Here is a 22,351-nt window from a genome sequence, read left to right as displayed (position 1 = left end):
ACGGTGGAGTTGGGATCGGATATGGTGATTCATGTGTTGTATGGATTTGGAGACTAGGCGTCCTCATAAACAGGTTAGGTCGTGGTTGTAGAGCATGTATATAGATCATGTGTGGTAACTATTGGAGGTTTGGAGACCCGAGTGGATCCTTGTTGCTTAGTATGCTAGATTTTAGTGTGATATGGGGTAAACCCTGGTTGTCTCTGTGTCATGTTATTCTGGGATGTTGCGCTAGGTCGGCGACGTTGGCTATGTCGGGAATGCCACGGATTGAGTGGCGAGGTTCGACGGAATATGTTCCTAGTAGGGTGGTTTCATTTTTTAAGACCCAGCGGATGGCTGGGAAGGGTTGTCTTTCTTATTTGGCCTTTGTGATGGATGTCAGTGCAGAGATACCTACCATTGATTCAATTCCAGTGGTGAGGAATTTTCTAGATGTGTTTCATGCTGCCAGGCATGTCATCGGACAGGGTTGTTGATTTCGGTATTGATTTGGTGTCGGGAACCGTATCGTATGGCACCGGCGGAGTTAAATGAGTTGAAGTAGCAGCTTCAGGAACTCCTTGATAAGGCATTCATTGGTAGGCCAATAGGGATGTGTGTGCTACATCGTGTCGGCTTGGTTGACTCTAAGTTGTGTTGTTGAGGGATGTGTTGATTCGATTGTTATTGAGCTTATTAGTGATTTAGGGAGATCTATGAGTTACCTTTCCGCGTTGCGAGGCATTAGGATTTGTTGGTTATAGGCACATGTGGTGCAGTTTTATTAGGGTCTCTCAGTGGGATTCGAGCAGGAAGAGTATTGGGTATTGCTCGGCGGATGGCGTATCAGTTGTGTCCTTTCAGGTTTGTGTAATGTTATGTCAATTGCGTCACCGTGGTATGATGATTTACTTTGGTTCTAGCCATCAAATTGCGCGTGGTTGTCGATTTTGAGCATAGTGACTTGAGGTGTTTCATGTGGACCAGTGTTTGGATAGGGTCGCACGTTGCAGTGAAGTTATGTGGAGGTATGACCCTTCGGGTTGGATTCGTGTGTTCTGTTTCTACGACTTGTGATAGATTCTCAACATTGTGTTGTGGTGGTAGTGGTGAGCTTGCAATATAGCTATTTCATTTGAGTTATTTTTCATGAATTGAGTACGTTCGGATTATTGCTTATTGGTGTGCGGATTGCACGAGTTGTGGCTTCAGATAGTATGGATGTGTCATGTCACCAGAGTAGCTGTGTTGGATTAGATGAGATCGTCGGGATCTAAAATGAATACAAACGAATTCGGTTTAGCATGTTGGAAGGATAATATCGATGTTCGGCTTAGAAATTTGCTAGGGTCCTTGCCAAAGGAGGAGTGGCTTCATGAATGGTTGATCTGAGTAATGGTTATGATTTACTGCGTGTTTTATTTATCATTGGCAGTATACAGAGGTGTTGGAATGAGGCTTTGTTTGATAAGAGATTATTATTGGTATTCAGTTATTTTGAGCAACTATTGTGATTAAAAGTTATCACTACGAGTGTTTGAGTATGTGATATATCACGTAATTAGATCTGAGGTTGCAGGAATGGTTTGTTATAGCTTGTTCGGGCTTATTCAGAGTATAGATGTGAGATTCTGATCTTGTAGATGATTTCAGAAGTGGAAACATGGTTCTAAGGTTTATGGGCTAGGTTGAATTGCGAAATTTCAGTTACATTGTGTTATCGAACCTATATGAGATAGGGTGACGTGGGATCACCCCCGAGTATGTGCATGGTAAGGTTACACGGTGATTTGATGGGTTTCGGAACAACTCTAGCACGTTCGAGGACGAACGTATGTTTAAGTGGGGGAGAATGTAACAACCCGACCGGTCGTTTTGAGATTTTGCATTTCGCTCTCTAGTTCTCGAGCATGACTAGCCCTGTGTGTTGTATTATGACTTATGTAAATTATCAGTTTTCGTTTTCAGGATAATCGGAATAGATTTGAAAGAACAATTCTCAGTTTGAAGCTTTAAATTTGTAAGGTTTGACCAAGTTTTGACTTTTTAGCATTCGATCTCGGATTTAGATTTTTATGATTTGGTTAGCTCCGTTAGGTGATTTTGGACTTGGGAGTGCATCCGGAATGTATTTTGGAGTTCTGTGGTAGATTTAGGCTTGAATTGGCGAAATTGGAAATTTGAAATTTTTCGGTCGGCAGTGAAAATTTTGTTATCGGGGTCAGAATGGAATTTCGGAAATTGGAGTAGGTCCGTTGTGTTATTTGTGATGTGTGTACAAAATTTCAGGTCATTCGGACGAGCTTTGATAGACTTTTTGATCGAATTCGAAATTCAGAAGTTTTGGAATTCTTAGGCTTGAATCTGAGGGTGATTCGATGTTTCGATGTTGTTTTGAGCGTTCCGAAGGTTGGAACAAGTTTTAATGATGTTATGGGATGTGTTGTCATGTTTGGTTGAGGTCACGAGGGCCTTGGGTGAGTTTCGGGGTGGTTCGCACCATTTCTAGGCCATTTCTAGTTGTTGGTTTTTGGCTTCAGGGGTGTACAGTGCGTTAGCATAGATCTGACCGTGTTAGCATAGAGAAAATTTGGAAAAATGGAGTTGTGCTATGCGATCGCATAAGTCTTCCCACAATCGCATAGAGTAAAATCTCTGTTGCACTGATCCAACTTTGGAAGCTTATATCTCACAATCTATAAGGAATTTGCAGATGATCTGAAAACGAAAGTTGTAGCCCTTGATGTCTAATTTTCAGAAAGTTAAGCCAATTGTAATTTGGAGTTTTGTAAAAAAAGTTAGGACCATTAAACCAGAGGCTATCCAGAAAAGTTGAAGAAGGCTGTTGGAAAAATTTGTTCTACGCGATTGGGGGGGGGGGGGGGGGCCGCGATCACATAGGGTAAATAAAGGGCTGGAAAATTTTGTGCTTCGCTATCGCATTAGTTTGTCCGCGATAGCATAGGGTAACTGCCTGGGCAGATTATAAAGTACTTTATTTCGAGGATATCGGCCATTTTTGCATTTTTGGAACTATGGAGCTCGGATTGAGGCGATTTTTTAAGGGATTTTCAGAGGATTGATTGGGATAAGTGTTCTTCACTTAAATTTGGTTAAATCTCATGATTATGTCTTGATTCTTATCATTTAATTTGGGAAATTGGGGTGAAAATTGGGAAAAATGGAGAAAGGTTTGGAGAGTTGATTTTGGGGATTTGGATGGTCATTTGATGTCGAATTTTAGTGAATTTGATATGGGTAGACTCGTGAGCAAATGAGTTTTCTAGTTTTGTGATTTTTATCAGATTCCGAGATGTGGGTCCGGGGCCGAGTTTGAGCCAATTTCGGAATGTTTGAGTTAATTTGATTATTTTCGCTTGGGCTTTGATTCTTTAGCGTATATTGATGATAATATACTGATTTTGGTTAGATTTGGAGCATTTAGAGGTCGATTCGAGAGGCAAAGGCATCGCGGGCTAGAGTTTGGACAGATTTGAGATAAGAAATGATTGTAAATGTTGTCCTGAGGGTATGAAACCCCGAATTTCACATTGTTGTGCTACTTTAAGGTAATGCACACGCTAGGTGACGAGCGTGGGGTCGTGCACCGTTGGGGATTGTGACTTGGTCCGTCCCGTATGACTGTTAAGTCACGTATTTGATTGAAAACTATTTGATATTATTGTATTTTGGAAATTATTACCATGTTTTGGGCAGAATGCCATATTTGGGCCCAGTGCCAAATGTTTTGGACCCTTAGGGGATTTTTACTATTCCTTACTGTTTTGGCTTCATATTTGTACTTAGTCATGTTGTATTCTATTGTTTTTCATAACTCAGCTATATTTACTCGTTTTTGATATTTTAAATGATATTTTGGGTTGAACATCATGTTTTACTGTTGTAGACATGTGATTTTTGACTCTCCCCAAGATTTTTCATATTTTAACACGTAAATATTTAATTTAGGCCTAATATAGCTATTTCAACTCATTTTTACTCTTTTACTTTATTTTATTACAAGAAAACAAAAATTACAAAAAATAGTTTCATTAATATTTTGTAGTCATTTTTAATCTTGAAAAAATACCAAAAAATAGTTTTGTTTTAACCGTTAGTCTTATTTTAATAATTATTTTTACTTATGTAGGGTTAATTAATATTTTTGATAATATTTCTATGTGGATAATTTTTTAGTTAATTAAACTAATTTTAAGCATAGCTAGCCATAAAGGCCCAAGTTTCTGGCTCATTCCTTAAGTCCAATACCCAATACCCATTAAGCTAATCCTAAGGACCCTTTTAGACTCTTCTTTGGAACAAAAAATAAATAAAAAGACCCTAAAAACCTAGGAGCAATTAACACAAAAATACACATTTAGACCTAGATCTATATAATATGGGTAATGCCTAATGGCTAACAAAGAGATATAGCAGCCATCGCCGGGAACTTCGTTTAGCCAGTCGTCGCCGCTGACCTCGCCTGAAACAAAAGAGAGAGAGAGAGAGAGAGAGAATTTGAGAGGAGATCTTCGAAAAAAAAAGGAAGAACTAGGGTTTTGGTTTGGATTTTAACTTTTTCTCCTCCTCTGATTTTGGTTCTAACTTTTGATACATAAAAAATAGAGAAAATCATATTCTTCTGCCCTAATTTTACTTCAAAAAATACAAAAATACTTCTAATTTCTTCCTCTGAAGTTCTATTATGAAGTCATGGAGTTTGCTTGAGTTTGAATCCGGCTCAAGTTCGTTGTCGTTAGTTCGTCGACGTTCGTGGTTCCGATTCGAGTTCGCGGGCTCTATCTGATTATGTTTTGCTTTCTCGTTTGGATTTGGAGCCAAGATTGTATTTGTTGATTGCTTCTGTTATTATTGAAAGATTTTGCTCAACAGGTTTGTTTTCCTACTATTCTATCTTAATCTTCTTATAGTGAGTAGAATCCTCGAAAAGGCCGTTTAAAGAGAGATTAATTTAGTATCTGGTTGTTTGGGTTTTAAAACATTAGTTCATGTTGCTTTAAGATGATGAAGATTCAAGATGTATTCTGATTTTCTACTTCTTTGGTTTAATTATTCGATACGTTTTAGTTTGAATATTTGGATTGTAGTATTAGTTATTTTCCTGCTTTATCGGTGATCTGAAACCAACCTATAATTAGTCTTCTATTATTAATCCCAATCTTCAAAATTAAGGCAGCTTTGTTATATGGAGGAATTTGTTCGTTCCTGTTCCATTCTTCAGTATTTGAGACCAATAATATTGGTGTGAATTTTCAACTCAATCTTTTAGTTTAGTTTAGCTTTCTTTCTTTTCTTGGGATATCGTTTGTAGTAAACTTTTGCCTTCTAAACTCATCATTTTGTCTGCCTTTATGAAATTTTGAAACAATAATTTTCTTATCTTATTTTAGTTGTAATAATGTTAAGTAGACAGGCTATGGACAGTATATTAACGAAATGGGCATATTCTAGTTGTGATTTTCTTACCTTGTTTGCAAGTTCATTCACAATTTGAGTTTAACCAAGTGAATTTCCCCTAATTTAGTATTAAAGTAGAACTTCAGTTAATTGAATTCAAAGGCATTTTAGAATTATTTGGTGTTTTAAGGGATATTATGTGCCAAATTATTGGTAAATATACTGTCTTATCACTTTATTAGAATCATTTAGTAAGCATAAAAATGAAAGAGAGGTCCATGTGATTTGGGTTGGAATAAGTAAGTAGCGTAATCATAATATTAGTATTCTCCAAGGATTGAATCCAAGTCTGCAAGTTAGAATGGGGTGATGAGGGATATTTTTAAACGGCTCTTCCAATGGCTTCGGTTCATTTTTACTTTATTGTTCTTCAATTCAGTTGGCAACTTTGTTATCCAATTTGAATGCTCATTGGTTGAATGTTCATTTTTATTTAGGTTGATTGGACTATCTTAGAGGATATTGGGTTGTGGGGATCGGATAAAGATCGAGGCCCACTAGCAATTAATTTGTTCCAGGCTTTAGATATCGGGCTCGGCCTAATAATAATAACAAATAAATATGGGCATGACTATTAGAAATCGAGGCGTGCCATTTAGTTGAATTTTTCATGGCCCTCATAAAGTTGAAAGTTCGTAGTTGCTTTAGGCGCGCTATTTTAAAAATTACTTTCTTAAACTCGAGTGTGCATTTATGTGACCCAAATCCAAATCCCAACAACGTTAAATACAATATGTCGGGGACCACGGGTGCATTTATGTAACGTGGTTCATGACATGTTTTAAATAACATTGAAATCTTCCTAAAAATTATTAAATAAAAGCGGTTATAAAGTTAAAATTGCACCATAGGCTAAAACATGTATTAAAATTAAATAATAGGCCAATTGTAACAGTTGAGCGACCGTGCTAGAACCACGGAACTCAGGAATGCCTAACACCTTCTCCCGAGTTAATAGAATTCCTTACCCGGATTTCTGTGTTCGCAGACTGTAAAACAGAATCAATCTTTCCTTGATTCGGGATTTGAACCGGTGACTTGGGACACCATAAATTATCCCAAGTGGCGACTCTGAATCTTAAAAAATAATTCCGTTTCGATTGTCACTTAAATTGGAAAAACTCCCTTATACACCCCTTCTCGGGGGTCTAGGAAAAAAGAGGTGTGACAATTGTTGCCCGAGTGGCTTGAGAGATTTTGGACTGAGTGAGGCCGAGGGCCTATAAGGATATTATGGGATCGGGCTTTTCGTCACAACAGTGTGGTATTGATTTATGATTATGAGGCCGAGAGCCTGATTTGTTACGCCACAAGGTGACTTGATATGAGGCCAAGAGCCTGTTTGATTATGCCACGAGATGGCTTGTTGTTGCACTTGGGCCGTAAGGGGCCCCTCTCGGAGTCTGTACACCCCCAGTGAGCGCGGGTACCCAGTGTGAGTGATATGATATAGCCCGAGGGGCTGTTGTTGTTTCATATTATAGCCCGAGGGGCTTTTCTTGATCCATGTTTTGTTGGAGGGGCGGTTCTTGATTCATGTTATGCCCGAGGGGCTGATTACGAGTGATTGTGAGGTAGCCCGAGGGGCTGGTTCTGTTGATATTATGCCCGAGGGGTGGTTTATGGTACATGTTTTGCCCGAGGGGCTATTTACATTCCTATCATTTTTTATTCATTGTTTTATCACTCGTTTGAAACTATTGAAGGTTGTTTTAAAGGGTTTTACTGAAACTGAGCGTGATTTACGAAGTAAATGATTTATGTACTATTTTGGAAAGGTATTGCATTTGTTGTAGCATTATCACGTGGCTTAAGTATTTTCTTACTGCTCAGCTTTAATTTACTTTTATTACTTACTGAGTTGGCATACTTACATTACTCCTTACACCTTGTGTGCAAATTCAGGTATTTCTGAACTCGGTAGCAGGTGTTGATTGCTCAGTGGCAGAGTCATTGGAGTTAGCAAGGAAGCTTCCCGGCGTTCGCAGCCTTACTCTTCTCCTTCTTGTATTCTTTAAATTGTTTTAGTATATTTTCAGACCTTAGTAGATGTTCGTGACTTGTGACACCCCGATGTCGGGCTTGTGTATTTATTCCGCACTGTTCATTTAGACTTACATTATGAGATATCTGATTAATTAAAGGCTTAAAAACAATTGTTATTGATTAAATGGTTTATTTGGGAGTTGTGTCGGCTGGCCTAGTTTTACGATAGGCGCCATCACGACCGGGTCTGTTTTAGGGTCGTGACAAGTTTAGAAGTGAGAAGAGCGATGGAGTATACCGAGGTAAAGAGTCGATTGAGGTGCCATCGAGGTTCCGGTCCGCGGTCTTGTTATTACATCAAATCAAAATCTAAAAGAACCAAGCAAGTCTATCAGCTATGAGTTACAAGATTCCTATCTATAAGTCTACTGAAGCATGATCTTGAGTTTTGAATGGTTCTTCATACAGACTTTTTGATTTGAACCTTGATGCTTGCTAGCTACAGGTGTTGATTCATTCTTTCACGACTTCTTTGGATAAAGACCGGACATGAAGTGCTTGTAACTTCAACCATGTCTTGAGTAGTTCACATATTTCATCTGCTTCTATATTTGGATTTTTTTCTTTTCTTTCATTCTGGATTAAAACTTCTTCTTTTAGTCATTTTGGACTGTCAATTCTCATTCTTGAGACGAGCTTCTACTACTTCTAACTTGAATTGAATTCTAAAATGAATGCCCTCGTTCTTCAGATGGGCGCCTGCTACTCACTTGAAATTTGAAGTAACTCTGAAAAGAACTTTCTCGTTTTCCAGGTGGGTGTCTTCAATCAAAACAACAAAAACAAACAAAAAATTTTGCCCCAGTTTGCACTGGGAAGATTTGTGAGCTGTTAGCAGAAACTATAAATCACCTATGCTATTGATGAATGATGCAATGATGAGAGTAAAATTAAAGACTCGACTAGGATGTGCTCTCATAGGGATGAACTCAAATGACTCAAACTAGGAAGTGCGTCTCCTAGGGATGAAACTTGAATGAACCAAACTAAGAAGTGCGTCTCCTAAGTATAAAACTCGAATGACTCAAACTAGGAAGTGTGTCTCCTAGGGATGAAACTTGAATGAACCAAACTAGGAAGTGCGTCTCCTAGGGGTAAATCTCGAATAACTCAAACTAGGAAGTGTGTCTCCTGGGGATGAAACTTGAATGAACCAAACTAGGAAGTGCGTCTCCTAGGGGTAAAACTCGAATGACTCAAACTAGGAAGTGCGTCTCCTAAGGGTGAAACTTGAATGAACCAAACTAGGAAGTGCGTCTCCTAGGGGTAAAACATGAATGACTCAAACTAGAAAGTGCATCTCCTAAACAGTATATCTTGAAAGGCCCATACTAGGAAATGCGTCTCCTAGGGGTGAAATCTTAATGACTCAAACTAGGAAGTATGTCTTCGAGGAATGAACTTAAATGACCCAAAACTAGGAAGTGCGTCTCCTAGGGGTAAAATCTCAATTTCGAAAGTGTGTCTCCTAAAATAAAAATATAACCTGAAAGACCCAGATTAGGAAGTGCGTCTCCTAGGGGTGATACTTCAATGACTCAAACTAGGAAGTGTGTCTCCTAGGAATGAATTTAAATGACCCAAACTAGGAAGTGCGTCTCCTAGGGGGTAAAATCTCAATTTAGGAAGTGCGTCTCCTAAAACAAAATATAACCTGAAAGACCCAGATTAGGAAGTGTGTCTCCTAAGGGTGAAACTTCAATGACTCAAACTAGGATGTGTGTCTTCTAGGAATGGCCTTAAATGACCCAAAACTAGGAAGTGCGTCTCCTAGGGATAAAATCTCAATTTAGGAAGTTTATCTCCTAAAATGAAAATATAACTTGAAAGACCAAGACTATGAAGTGCGTCTTCTAGGGGTAAAACTTCAATGACTCAAACTAGAAAGTGTGTCTCCTAAATAGTATATCCTGAAAGGCCCATACTAGGAAGTGCATCTCTTAGGGGTGAAACATCAATGACTCAAACTAGCAAGTGTGTCTCCTAGGAATGAACTTAAATGGCCCAAACTAGGAAGTGTGTCTCCTAGTCTCTTAAACAGTGTAACCTGAAAGACCCAGACTAGGAAGTACGTCTCCTAGGGGTGAAAATTCAATGACTCAAACTAGGAAGTGCATCTCCTAGGGATGAACTTAAATGACCCAAAACTAGGAAGTGCGTCTCCTAGGGGTAAAATCTCAATTTAGGAAGTGCATCTCCTAAACAAAAATATAACTTGAAAGACCCAGACTAGGAAGTGTATCTCCTAGGAGTGAAATTTCAATGACTCAAACTAGGAAGTGCGTCTCCTAGGGATAAAATCTCAATTTTGGAAGTTATCTCCTAAAACGAAAATATAACTTGAAAGACCCAGACTAGGAAGTGCATCTCCTAGGAGGGAAACTTCAATGACTCAAACTAGGAAGTGTGTCTCCTAGGAGTGAACTTAAATGGCTCAAACTAGGAAGCGTCTCCTAGGGGTAAAACTTGAATGAACCAAAACTAGGAAGTGAATCTCTTAGGGGCAAAATCTCAATTTAGGAAGTGCGTATCCTAAAGCAAAATATAACATGAAAGACCCAGACTAGAAAGTGCATCTTCTAGAAGTGATGTGTGATCTTCTCAATAGCATTTACGTAAGCAGAATTGGGGCATTAAACCTAAAAAATTCAAGCTTCCAAGCTTTGATACGAACATAACCTCCATCCCTGTTTCAGACAAAGAAAACTTGTAAGTTCAAAATATGGTGGTTAGTTTGTGGCCTTGATTATGAGGGCAATTTCTCTTGCACTTGTCATGATCAACTTGGACTTCACTTGGGAGATAATGCTTGTTATCGACCAACCAATTTTTCGGACAACCTTTATCACAAGAAATATTCTCGATTCGTTCAAGTCCAATACCTTATGCCCGAATGCATTGCACTCGTTTTCTAACATTCACCAAATCTTTGCATTTTACATCAATCCCCAAAAACATCTATCATCACCAACTCAGTGCACACACTATTCTCCTGTGTCTTATGCCATTTTGATATGTTTGCCAGACTCAGCTTTGTGTGATTAAAAAGCTAGTAGAAGATTTTGAAGTCATTTCTCACTTGTTTTGACAAAATAGACTCAAAAGGGACTCAAACAAAATAAGAGGAACAAAATAAGGAAAAAACGAGAAGATATGGTATCTAACAAGAAAAAAAAATTACATAGGAAAAAGAACAAAGTAGAAACTAATCTGATTTGAAGGCCATCTCTACTGACCATGACATGCATTTTGGATTAAGCGGCCTGATCTGTCATGCGAGTCTAATCTTCAACTCTTGTTTTGCCTGTAAGTTGTGAAACTATGCTTCAGCGCTCCAATTGTCTTATTTGATCCATAATCCTCAGTCGATTTGTAGGGCCCTGAAGGGTTTTCACCATCAAGCTTCTCTCATTTTGCTCTTTTTCTCAACTCACTGTCGCCTTACGGTGCCTATGAGGGTTTTCATCGATAAGACTCTCATTTTATCATTTTCTCTCTTCGTGATGAGAACAAAGTATTACCCATGATGCAAGAAGATCATACTTTCACCACATACTTGATTGGGCATCCTCAAAGATTGATCGGAAGGTCTTTCTTTAGACCGTAATGTAGGCATTTGGACAGGGTTGGAAGAAAAGGCTGGCATGAAGGCTCAAAATAATTTAAAATGAAAGGGTTCAAAATTACAACTTTTGGAATCCGATCTTTTGGCAAAATTAAAACTTCTGCCCCAGTTTCGTGGAGTCTGGAGATTTTTTTTATGGGACCGAACCTCAGAGTAAGGCTGCCTGCGTATCCTTAAAAGGAATCGGGTCGAACATAGTTCAAGCACAAGGTTGGTTTATTTTGTTTTTTTTTCTTTTCCTTTTTTCTCTTTTTTTCTTTTCTCCTTTTTTTCCTCTTTTTTTCCTTTTTTCTCTTTACCTTTTTTTTTGTTCTTTTTCTCTTTTTCTTTTTTTTCTAATTCCTAACTCTACTTCTGATTCCAAAAGAGGAGTATGAAACAAAACAAATTAAGGCTCAAAAGGGGTAGCAAAAGATAAAGGTGTTTGGGTAGTAGAATAAAATGCTTTCGTCATATCGAACTTTAAAAATGTCAAGTACAAACATGTAATTGAAGATAAGCAAAGAAATCATACATAGTATCTATTGATGGCATCAACACAAACAAAAAGTGTCGATGGGCAATACCTTTGTCCCAGTGAATGATCTTTGCCAGTTCGAAGCAAACTTGACTCAAGTTTACCTTGATGTGGAAGAATGCATTTCAACACTGACTGATCTACCTTAAACTGTTTGAGAGACATTTCCTTGTTGTATGCTCTTATCAACCTCTTGATTTCTCAGACTAACTGCCTCACTTTCACTCAATTCAAGCTTCATGTTATCTCAGAATGTGTGAATCTTTACTTGTTCCCTCAAATGCATCCTTATCATATTCAAAACTTTGCCATTGCTTCATGATTAGACTAAATTTCAAGACCAGACTGAGAATTATGTGTGCATGTTATGTCACTAGGGCCAACATGACAAGAACTATAAAAGGAAAAGTAGCCTAAATAAAAACTGACTAGAACTAATAGAAAATAAGAGATTGCATTAGACATATGGTGAAAAAAAATTGAACAAAACAAGCAAAATAGACATGGATTACAACTCTGGAACAATCCTAGATAACATTAGACGAGTTACTACTAGTAAACGAACTAGGCAAAAGAAGAAGAAGAAGGGTTTGAGCCACAAGACAATATCCGTATTACAACCCTAAAATAATCCGGACAACAAAAATGACAACAAAATAAACCACCAAAACTCCTCCCTAACTAACCAAGAAAGGAGTGTCTTTCCAATTACCAATCTCGACATCTTAGCCATTGGGTTGCACATCAAAATTACTGGGACCTTCACCAATTTCAATATCATTAACCTTAGTCAGCAAGTTCCCAAGAGGATTCTCATACTCCCTGTCACCACGCATCCTCCCTACAAAGTATGCATCATCATGTGCAGGTAAAAGATTCGGCGCGATATTCTGGGTGTCACTGTCCTGGATCACAATTATCCCTTCTTGAATCATTCTTTATATTTCCCTTTTCAAAGCACGACAATCTTCAATGATATGCCCTTGGACATTAGAGTGGTACATTCACCGTACAGTAGGATCAAAACCATTTGCATATGGGTCAGGAGTATAGCCGAGGAGCGGCTCAATCAGGCTAGACTATTTTAACTTTTCAAACAAGCTTGTGTAGGATTCTCCGATTGGTGTAAAACTGCTTCTTTGCCTTTTTTTCTCCTCCATTCCCCTGTTTCTAGGATTGTTGGATGCTCGAAAATATTGTAAAGGTAAGAGTGTATTATGTGGTGTTGGTGCTCGCCATAAGAAGTGACCTAGTGGTTGGACAGAGGATCGGATGTTGTTCGAAGGATAATATTGAGGTGGATTATGTGGGGCTCGGGGATAGGTTTGGGGTTTAAGTCGGGGTCGAGGCTGAGTATATTCGTGAGGCGGACCCGTTGGTCCATGTTGTGATCCTGAGAAAACCATGGCAACATCATTTTTTTTCTTTTGACCCGGCAAACTTGCTATGTCATTCTGAATTGCTTGTGTTGTGGCTTTTAAGGTAGAATAACTCATGATCTTACTTGACTTAGCCCATTTTATATCATTTCTCCAATATTTATCACATCATTAAAAGGCTTACACACAGCCGACATCAGATTCCCAAAGTAAGTAGGCTCTTGATCTTAAAGAAATCACTCGACCATCTCGTCTTTTTCCATCGGGGGATTGACTCGGGCAGCTTTCTCTCTCCATCTGAGCACTTATTCCCTAAAGCTTTCATTAGGCTTCTTTTCCACCTTGGTCAGAGATAGGCGATCTAGGACAATGTCTATATTGTACTGAAAGTGTCGGGCAAAGGCTTGAGCCATATAGTCCCATGTGTACCACCTGCTAGCATCTTGGCGAGTGTACCACTCCAGAGCTTCCCTACTCAAACTAACTAAAATACGCCATCAATAACTCGTCCTTCCTACCGGCACCTCTCATCTTACTTTAATTACCTCTCAAGTAGGCTACAGTATCTCCATATCCGTCATACAAATCAAACTTCGGCATCTTAAACCCAACAGGCAGTTGGACGTCAGGAAACAAGCATAAGTCTTTGTAAGACACGCTCATCTGGATCCCTATCCCTCGCATGTTTCTTAAAGACTGCTCTAAGATTTTTACCTTTTTGGATATTTCATTTTGCTCCACTGTCTTAGCATGCATTTCAATTTCACCGGGAGGTTCAAAATAAGGAGCGTAAGAGTATGGATCTGAGACCTTGAAAGTGGGTACTGGAACATAGTATTGGGCATCGGGGACTTTAAATACAGTATCGCTAGAGGATCGAGGAAGAATAGGTGGTGGATGAGCTACAAAAACATGAGTGGTAAAAGGAGCGAGATATGAGGTAGTTTTGGGGGATGGAACATGAAAAATTTGGGACGAAGTGCTGGGGTAGGAGTTGTCAGGGGTGAAGTAGGGTGCATGTTGAGGGGAATGATTAACGGTAATGGGCATTTGGGCTTAGGATAGTGGTGGAATGGAGGCAGGGTTTTCTGTATAGTTGGCAGGGAATGAAGGTGGAGGATATCCCTTAATCCAGGCCTGATACATTTCCTCCATTTGATGTTTTATCCTTCGGACCTCCTCTTTCAATTCTGATTCTGATTCTACAATCTCCCTTGGTGGTCTACAACTCCTGTGTCCAAGTCTTTGCTAGTCATGGCTATCTTGCTCTTTGGCCTTGTGTTGTATGGATGACTCGTTAGAATGCCACAAACTAACCACATTCTGTTATGATAACAATTAAAATACCAAAGAGGAGCAAAAGAAAGATAACATGTTAGCGTTAGAGCATTTATCATATAGAAATATCACATTGCGTGCAATGCACCTAGCAATAATTAACGGTTCTAGGATGACTTTGAGGATCACAAGGCCACTTGGCATCATCCCAATTTTGTTCTTTGCCCTTTTCTTCTTCATTTCCTCTTTTACGCTCCTTTATTTGCTCATTTCTTTCCTCTATTTTCTTTTTGATTATCGCTCTTTTATTGCATCTCGCAGTTTCTTTTCATTTATCACATCCTACAACTTCATCTCTCTCTTTTTCTTCTTTTTTAAACAAAATTTAAAAATAATTTGATTGAACCCTATGTAGGTTGCCTACGTATCATGTTCCACATGAATCAGACCAAGCGTAATTCTGGAAAAGTAATGGACAAAATAAACTAAAAACAAAAATCTTTTTAGATTTTTCATTTATAACTATTTTTTTGTTTTCAAATACAAAATGGGAAGTACGATGACAAAAGATTTAACAGACTCAACCAGACTATGACAAACTCTGACACCGCCTAAAAGACTCAATATTACTGGACAAGACTAGAAGTAAAAGAAAACATGGAAACAAAATCAAAAATATAAAAAGGCTCCTCAAGTAACTCTTGAATGCACTGGTCCTGACTGGATAGCCCTGGGGCGTTTGTCATGCTCAAGCTCTGACAAATATATCCATACCTGAATAAGAAAAGTAACACCAAATAGAGTTAGTGACTCGAGACACTATGTGAGACCACAACACCTCCTATTGGACACATGCAAGAAATGATTGGGTTATTTTGCTAAATGGCCTACGTGGCCAAGTGTAGCTATTAGTACAAAATCAATGAAGGTGACCTCAAAAATATGGAAATACCTCACTAAGATTTATATGGATTCAAACTCCCAATAATCATGGCCCAAAATTAATTTACAGAAGTGACCCATTTTGCAAAAACAATCGATATGGCCAGAAGTGGCTAAAGATGCAAACTCAAAAAAGACGGATCTTAAAGTAATATGAAACCTAGTTGTGGACTCAAGATCATAAGACATGAGCCATTGAACCACTTTTGCAAAAATGACCCCATTGTGCAGGAATGGCCGATGTGGCCAAAAGTGGTCAGACATGCAAATTCAACAGGAATGGACCTTAAAACTGAGAGGACACCTTGTTGTGGACTTGGGGTTCTAAGACATGAGATAACAAACTACTTTGAAAAAATAGCACTATTTTGCAAAAAACGACCGATGTGGCCAAAAATGGCTAGACATGCAAGATGTGGCTACGACCCTCGAAGCCAAGGTTTAAGACTCACTAGGAAGACCGAACCCTATGTGGGTTGCCTACGTATCCCGCCCCGAAAGACAAGAATCAGGTATGCGTTGTTCGGAAGGATTGGATATGGGAGAAAGCTTTTAAAAAAAATGCAACTAATTTGGAAAAATTATTTCTGTCCTTTTTTGAAAAATGATAAGAAAGTGTAAAAAAAATTCTTTTTCTATCTCTTTTTTTTTTAAATCTTTTTAGAAAATTGGGCAAGAAAATAAAAGTGATAAACCCTCAATAATCTCTCTTACTTCATTTTTCAACCTCTTTCTTTCTCATTTACCTTAAATCATTATTGGTCCGTCAAATGACCCCTTTACCCTTGAAGAATGCAACATGTAGCACATAGAGATGATTAAATGTCTTTTTGGGCCATGGGCTCGTTCTGACATCATTTGGATAGGTCTTCTACAATGGGACACGGTACTTGGGACCGAGCCCTGCTAAGTCTAAATGACATGATGCAAATAAGAATGACCTAAAGGCTGACCTAAGTTTGGGGTTCACTAACAAGGTAATTCGGGGGAGCGTATGGTCGATGGTGGATGCTCAAACTTTTCACCCACTTCATACGTTCGACGGCCCCCTCCTAAAATAAGGATGACTCAACAAAGAGTTCGTGTATGCGACACATACTCCGAGACTTGCTGCAGAAAGAATTGACCAGGTAATGCATATGATGACAATTATAAAGCAGTAAATACATAAAAAGAAAACTGTAAACATATTGTAAGGACCCAACCGGTCGTTTCGGACATTTACACTCCTTTAAACTATTTTAAGTCTTAAATATCCTCCTATGATGTATTATGATATGTGTGAATCTTCGGATTTGGTGTTTAGGTATTTTGAAATCAACAGGAAGAATGAAATAAAAAATTTAAAGCTTAAATGGAATAAATTGACCGGAAGGTGAAATATGTGTAAACAACTTCGGAATAGAGTTATGACCATTCCAATAGCTCTGTATGATGATTTTGGACTTAGGAATGTGTCCGAATACTTATTTCGAAGTCCGTAGAATAAATTGAAGCATTTTGACAAAAGTTGGAAAATGGAATACGAAAGTTTGACCGAGAGTTGACTTTTTGATATCGGGGTCGAAATTCAATTTCAGAAATTGAAATAGCTTCGTTATGTTATTTATAACTTGTGTGAAAAATTTAAAGTCATTCCGGATTGATTTGATAGGCTCCGACATCGATGTAGAATTTGGAATTCGTTAGTTCTCGTGAAGCTTGAATTGGGGTGTGATTTGTATTTTATTGGGGTTTGATCTGATTAGAAACATCAACTAAGTTTGTACAAGGTTTTAGGACTTGTTGGTATAATTGGTTGAGGTCCCGAGGGTCTCGGGTGAATTTCGGATGGGTAACGGAGTTGGATTTGGGCATCTCAAGAATGTTTCAACACGTTTCTTCAAGAATAAGTGGTATCACATTAAGCAAATGAGCTTCAAATTCCGTTTTTACTGAAGAATTAGATCCGTATCGAAATTTCGGAGTCATAACAAAAAGAATCGTTGAATTCGGACATCGTATGAGAGAATTATGCCCATTTTCGTGTCGAGGAAAAATAATTACCCATCGTGAGCGCCCAGGTAGCGCTGGGCGCTATCCCTGGCGTCAGGATTTTTTTAGCTACTGGAACCAGCACCACACGCAGTGCTCGGCGCCACCTGTGGTGCCCGAATGATAAAACTCTATAAAACGGGGGTTTTCGGCTATTTTTACACATTTGGAGCTATGGAGCTCGGTTTGGGCGATTTTCAGAGGCAAACTTCACCACAAAACTTGGGGTAAGTATTCTTAGCTCCCTTGTGATTATATTCCATGAATTAATCTTCATTTTTGGGGTTAGATTATTGATATTTCAAGAGAAATGGAGGAATTTTCTAAAATTTCATAAAACGAATTTTCAAGATTTGAACATCGATCCGGAGTTGGATTTGAGTAAAATTAGTATGGTTGGACTCGTAATCGAATGGGTTGTTGGATTTTATAAGTTTTGTTGGATTTCGAGACGTGAGCCCCACTATCAAATTTTTGAGCGGAGTTGGAAATTTTCATAAATTATTAAATTGTAAGAATTTGGAGTGTGTTTTGATTAATTTGTACGTTGTTTGACCAGTCTTGAATTATTTGGCTTGGAATTGAGGAGATTGGAAGGAGTTCAGAGGTTGATAAATGTATAATGGAATTTTCGGAGTATTGTTAGCTTGTTCGGCATTGGAGTCGGCTTGTTCAAGATAAGTAACTCTTTTAAACTTAGTGCTGAGGGTATGAAACCTCAAATTATGTGTTATGTGATTGATGTTGAGGTGACGCACATGCTAGGTGACGGGCGTGTGGGCGTGCACCCTGTAAATGGTGACTCTGTTGTTTCCAAGACACTGTGTAGTGGTCCTACTTTGTTGATATTTGTATTTTCACCATGTGATAAGTAAATTAAGTTGTACATCATGCTAGATATCATGTTTAGGTGTTTATGCCGATATTGTTGGGACCCATAGTGGTCGTTTCTTGCTGTTATCTTACTAATATTTCATACTCAGTCATATTCATTTATTCATATAATATCTCAGTCTCAGTTGCTATTATTGATACATTATATCATTATTTTTGGGCGGACTTTCATGACATTTTGAGCGCGAGAGACTGAAGAGATTGATGATTGAGTGAGGACGAGGGCCAGATTGTGAGATATTGATACTATAGAACGTGAATTGTCCGTGCAGCACGTGAGTTGTCTGTGCCGACACTGATATTGATACTATAGCATGTGAGTTGTCCATGCAGATTATAGCGCTTGGTCTGTAGGAGCCCCTGCAGAGTCTGTACACACCCCCAGTGAGCGCAGGTACCTACTGAGTGCGAGTGCCAAGTGACTTGGGAGGATTGAGTGACTGGGAGGACTGAGTGACTGAGAGGATTGAGTGACATGGAGGATTAAGTGAATTGATACTCTGAGAGTATGCATATGGTTTTGTCGCTATTTTGCATTGCATCGGCATGCACATTGAAATATAGGCATAGAGATGTACTTTCCTCATGCCATTTGAAAAATGAAATCTCCTATTTTGAAAGAAAGTTTTATGGGGAAAATCACAGTCTTCAGACTTACTCATATTTTGGTGATTTCAGTAAAAAGAATTGAGTTTTACTGTTATACTTGAAAAGAAATTGTTTACTTTTCTTAAACTGTGAACGAGCTGAGCATTTTATTATTAAGTTATTCTTTGTGCTGCTTATGAATATTGTTGTGAAGTATTACTGGATATGGGTGTGGACCCTGGCCTTGGTACAAGCTCGTCACTACTTTCAACCTAAGTTTAGGTTTGTTACTCATTGAGTACATGTGGTCGGTTGTACTCATACTACACTTCCTGTACATTGCGTGCAGATTTCGGATGTTGATGTCGCCGTGTTCGATGAGAGCTAACTTGGAAGATGTATTGGCATCCATGTCGTAGCTGCCTCTTATTCATGGTAGCTTTAGATTCATTCAACTCTGTTTATGTACTTTTCAAAATGAAGATGTATTTGTTTCATATTAGTTTTGTAAATTCTACTCATAAAAGCTCATGATTTGTACTACCAGTCCTTGGGAAATGTATAAAGGATTATTTATTTTTCCTCAATAAGTTATATTTGTATTGGATTGGAGGAGTTGGCTTACCTAGCGGAATAAGTTAGGTGCCATCACGACTAGTTGGATTTTGGGTCGTGACAAACATAAACAACTAGCAAATAATAACAAAGTATAAAAACATAATAAAAATCAGATAAAACTAATAAAAAGCATAAAAACCTCAGACGAATATTCTAAAAAGCCAATAAGATCGTAGTATCAGCTCGAACCTGCAACTCCCCAGTAGAGTCGCCAAAGCTGTCACACCCCTTTTTTAACACCTCATTTTACCCTCTTAAAAATAATAAAAAGATTTTATGAAGCTCAAAAGAGTTTTTGCAATTTTATTGTTCCTTCATTTATTCTGATTTTTTTTGTGGGTTTATTTCATCTAAACTTGAAGTTTGAAGTGAATCCATGTCTCAAAGAAAATTATTTTTTTATAATGGAATGGATATTTGTTCTTGTGAATTTCAAGTTGAACTGAAAGTATCATGGACATCAAAAAATCCAGGTCGGCACTTTTATGGGTGTAAATTTGACAAAGTAAGTGAACCATTATCGGATTTCATTTTCAGCGTTGTCATTTTCTTGTGTAAATAAGAAGCGGACTTAATTTTACCCAAAATACGGTCGGGTTCAGGTATTTTAATATTGACCCGCTTGACATAGATAAAAAAATCAAATGGTAATATTTAATTGAATATTTATTAAACCTCAGATTTTGTATACACGCGCGCAATATCACAAAATTAAACCGAATCACTTACAATCTCACAATATGGCACACGCACAGATGCTTTTCTTTGGAATCTTGTCAATCTTCTCTTCTGTTATATAAAGAAAAGTTTCAGCAGCTAAAAAAGAAAGGGTACACCATGAATTATTAACACCACAATCCTGACTGAAAATACTCGTCAACTATATGAAAACATAGTTGAAAACAGGCACAGGATTGGACTTACACATATCTGCAAATAAATAAACTTATTAACAAGAAAGCTATAGTTATATTGGGTTGTTGGAGGGAGGGATACCAACGGTCTATCGGAAACAACTTCTTTATCCCAGGGTAGGGGTAAGTTCTGCGTACACACTATCCTCCCTAGACCCCACTAGTGAAATTATATTGGGTTGTTGTTGTTGTATCAAACCACCCTTTAACATGAACAAAATAATAAGTTTAACTTCCTAACAATACCTGGTGTACGTTTGTTGCCTATAAGTATCATATTTGATTGCCTTTCTATTTCAGACTTTGGGATCAGTTTTGTGGCATTCTCCATCTTGACAATCTTTTTAGACTGACAGTCTTTGGTGGTAATATGGTTCTTTGCCATTTAAATCTTGAAGTTAGCTTTTAGAAATGGGAAAGAGTAATTTGTGAGGTCAGAGATTGTTGTGAAGAGAACATATTAATAAGAGGAGATTAATACAGTTCCTTGTACGTTAATTAATCATGTGATTCTCATGTACGGGTGAATATTATCTCTTTTTGTCTTCTTGAACGGAGAGTCTTTCGGAAACAACCTCTTTACCCTCTTGGGAGTAGGGTTAAGGTCTTCGTATACACTAAAATCTGCGTACACACTACCGTTCTCAGACCCCACTAATGAAATTTAATTGGGACGCTGTTATTGTTGTTGTGCTCATGTTCGGGTGAAAAGATTAGTCCCCGGATATTCCTCATTGGATATGCCATTAAGAAATAATCACTCTCTCCTTTCCATTATATGGCAAGGTCTTTACGGTACGGAGTTTAAGAAAAAAAAAGACTTTGGAAGTGTGTGCTCACAAGTATGCGATAACATGTATGTAAACACGAGCAGATCAGGTCTTGCAGAACTCTATAGCTTTGATCGAAACCATATATCTAGGTTAAACAAAATCTGAATATAACTTGAGGCCTGTCCTATAATTCATAATTTGTAAGGTTTAAATCCTAGCTCCGCCTTAGTCAGTAAAATTATGTACAACATGAAAAAGTTAGTGTTAAATTACTTCAAAATGTGAAAAGTATTGTTTGTTATCCAAGACTAAGAACATGATTCTGGCTATAGTGGCCTATGAAGGGATCATATTCTTGACTTTCTCATGTTATCCCTTTTAAGGAAAAGACATTATATGCATCTATTATGGATATAGGGAGAATTGATTGGCCTGGGAAAGTGGAAACTGCATATAATTATTATTCTCATAACTAAACATTATCAGCATAAAAGCAGAGGAATCAGGTTCGGGGGGAAGAGCGGGGGGAGGTGGTGGGATTTTTAAACTTCTATTCTAAACTAATATTTATTTTGGAAAAAATGCATAAGCACCTCCTGATCAATACCCGAAATTTTAACTACACACTTTTTCTTTGCGGAAATCCTATTATCCCCTAATTTGCATTATTTTTGCGGAAAAATGGGGGAATTTGCATTATTTTTGCGGAGAAATGGGGGAAAATACACCCTTGAAGCAACATGTGTCTAACACAGCCTATGACCTTCCAAAATAGCTTCCCTATTCCAATGCATCAAGATCTTTCTCTTTAAATCGAAGTTATTCATTTTATTCGCTACTGGTATCTGATGTGTGGCTATAATTTTATATTTTAGCACATTATTTACAATGTATTTTAGGTGCGTTAATGCTAAACTATACTTTATTTACGCGTAATGGAGTCTATTTTATGTGTAGGTACATTGGAGATGAAATTAAAGCAGGAATATGTAAAGTGTAAAGAGTGCTCGAAAACAGTTGGAAAGACGAAAGAACGAATTGAGCAGCAGAAGAAATGAAGCAGCAAGCGAGGCGAGCCTTTGAGCTCGCGTGGAAGCTGGTGAAGCGAGCCTTTGAGCTCGCGTGGGAGCAGGCAAAGCGAGGGATAAGGCGAGGTTGAGCTCGCGTGGAGGCAGGCGTCACATAGTCTGGGGCGAGATACATCTCATGTTTACCTCGTGAGGCACGGTTTGAGGCGAGCCTGATCCGGATTTTGAAGGCTTATTTCGTCTCCTTGTTGGACT

General features: G+C 38.2%; 2 long non-coding RNA genes across 2 annotated transcripts; one reads left to right on the top strand and one right to left on the bottom strand.

Annotated features, from left to right (window-relative positions):
* The first annotated feature begins 4,646 nt into the window (after window positions 1–4,646).
* LOC142179353 (uncharacterized) lies at window positions 4,647–7,620 on the top strand. The gene is made up of 2 exons (XR_012707363.1): window positions 4,647–4,875; window positions 7,366–7,620. It is a non-coding gene; the product is annotated as an uncharacterized LOC142179353 (long non-coding RNA).
* Window positions 7,621–14,788: 7,168 nt separating this feature from the next.
* LOC142179352 (uncharacterized) lies at window positions 14,789–20,732 on the bottom strand. Its single transcript, XR_012707362.1, has 3 exons — window positions 20,542–20,732; window positions 20,111–20,170; window positions 14,789–15,079 (listed from the first exon to the last, which is right to left on the bottom strand). It is a non-coding gene; the product is annotated as an uncharacterized LOC142179352 (long non-coding RNA).
* Window positions 20,733–22,351: the final 1,619 nt, after the last annotated feature.

Source organism: Nicotiana tabacum, chromosome 3 (genome assembly GCF_000715075.1).
Source record: "Nicotiana tabacum cultivar K326 chromosome 3, ASM71507v2, whole genome shotgun sequence".
Lineage (NCBI taxonomy): Eukaryota > Viridiplantae > Streptophyta > Magnoliopsida > Solanales > Solanaceae > Nicotiana > Nicotiana tabacum.
The sequence above is the reverse complement of the archived record's forward strand: the minus strand, read 5'-3'. Positions and strand labels throughout refer to the sequence as shown.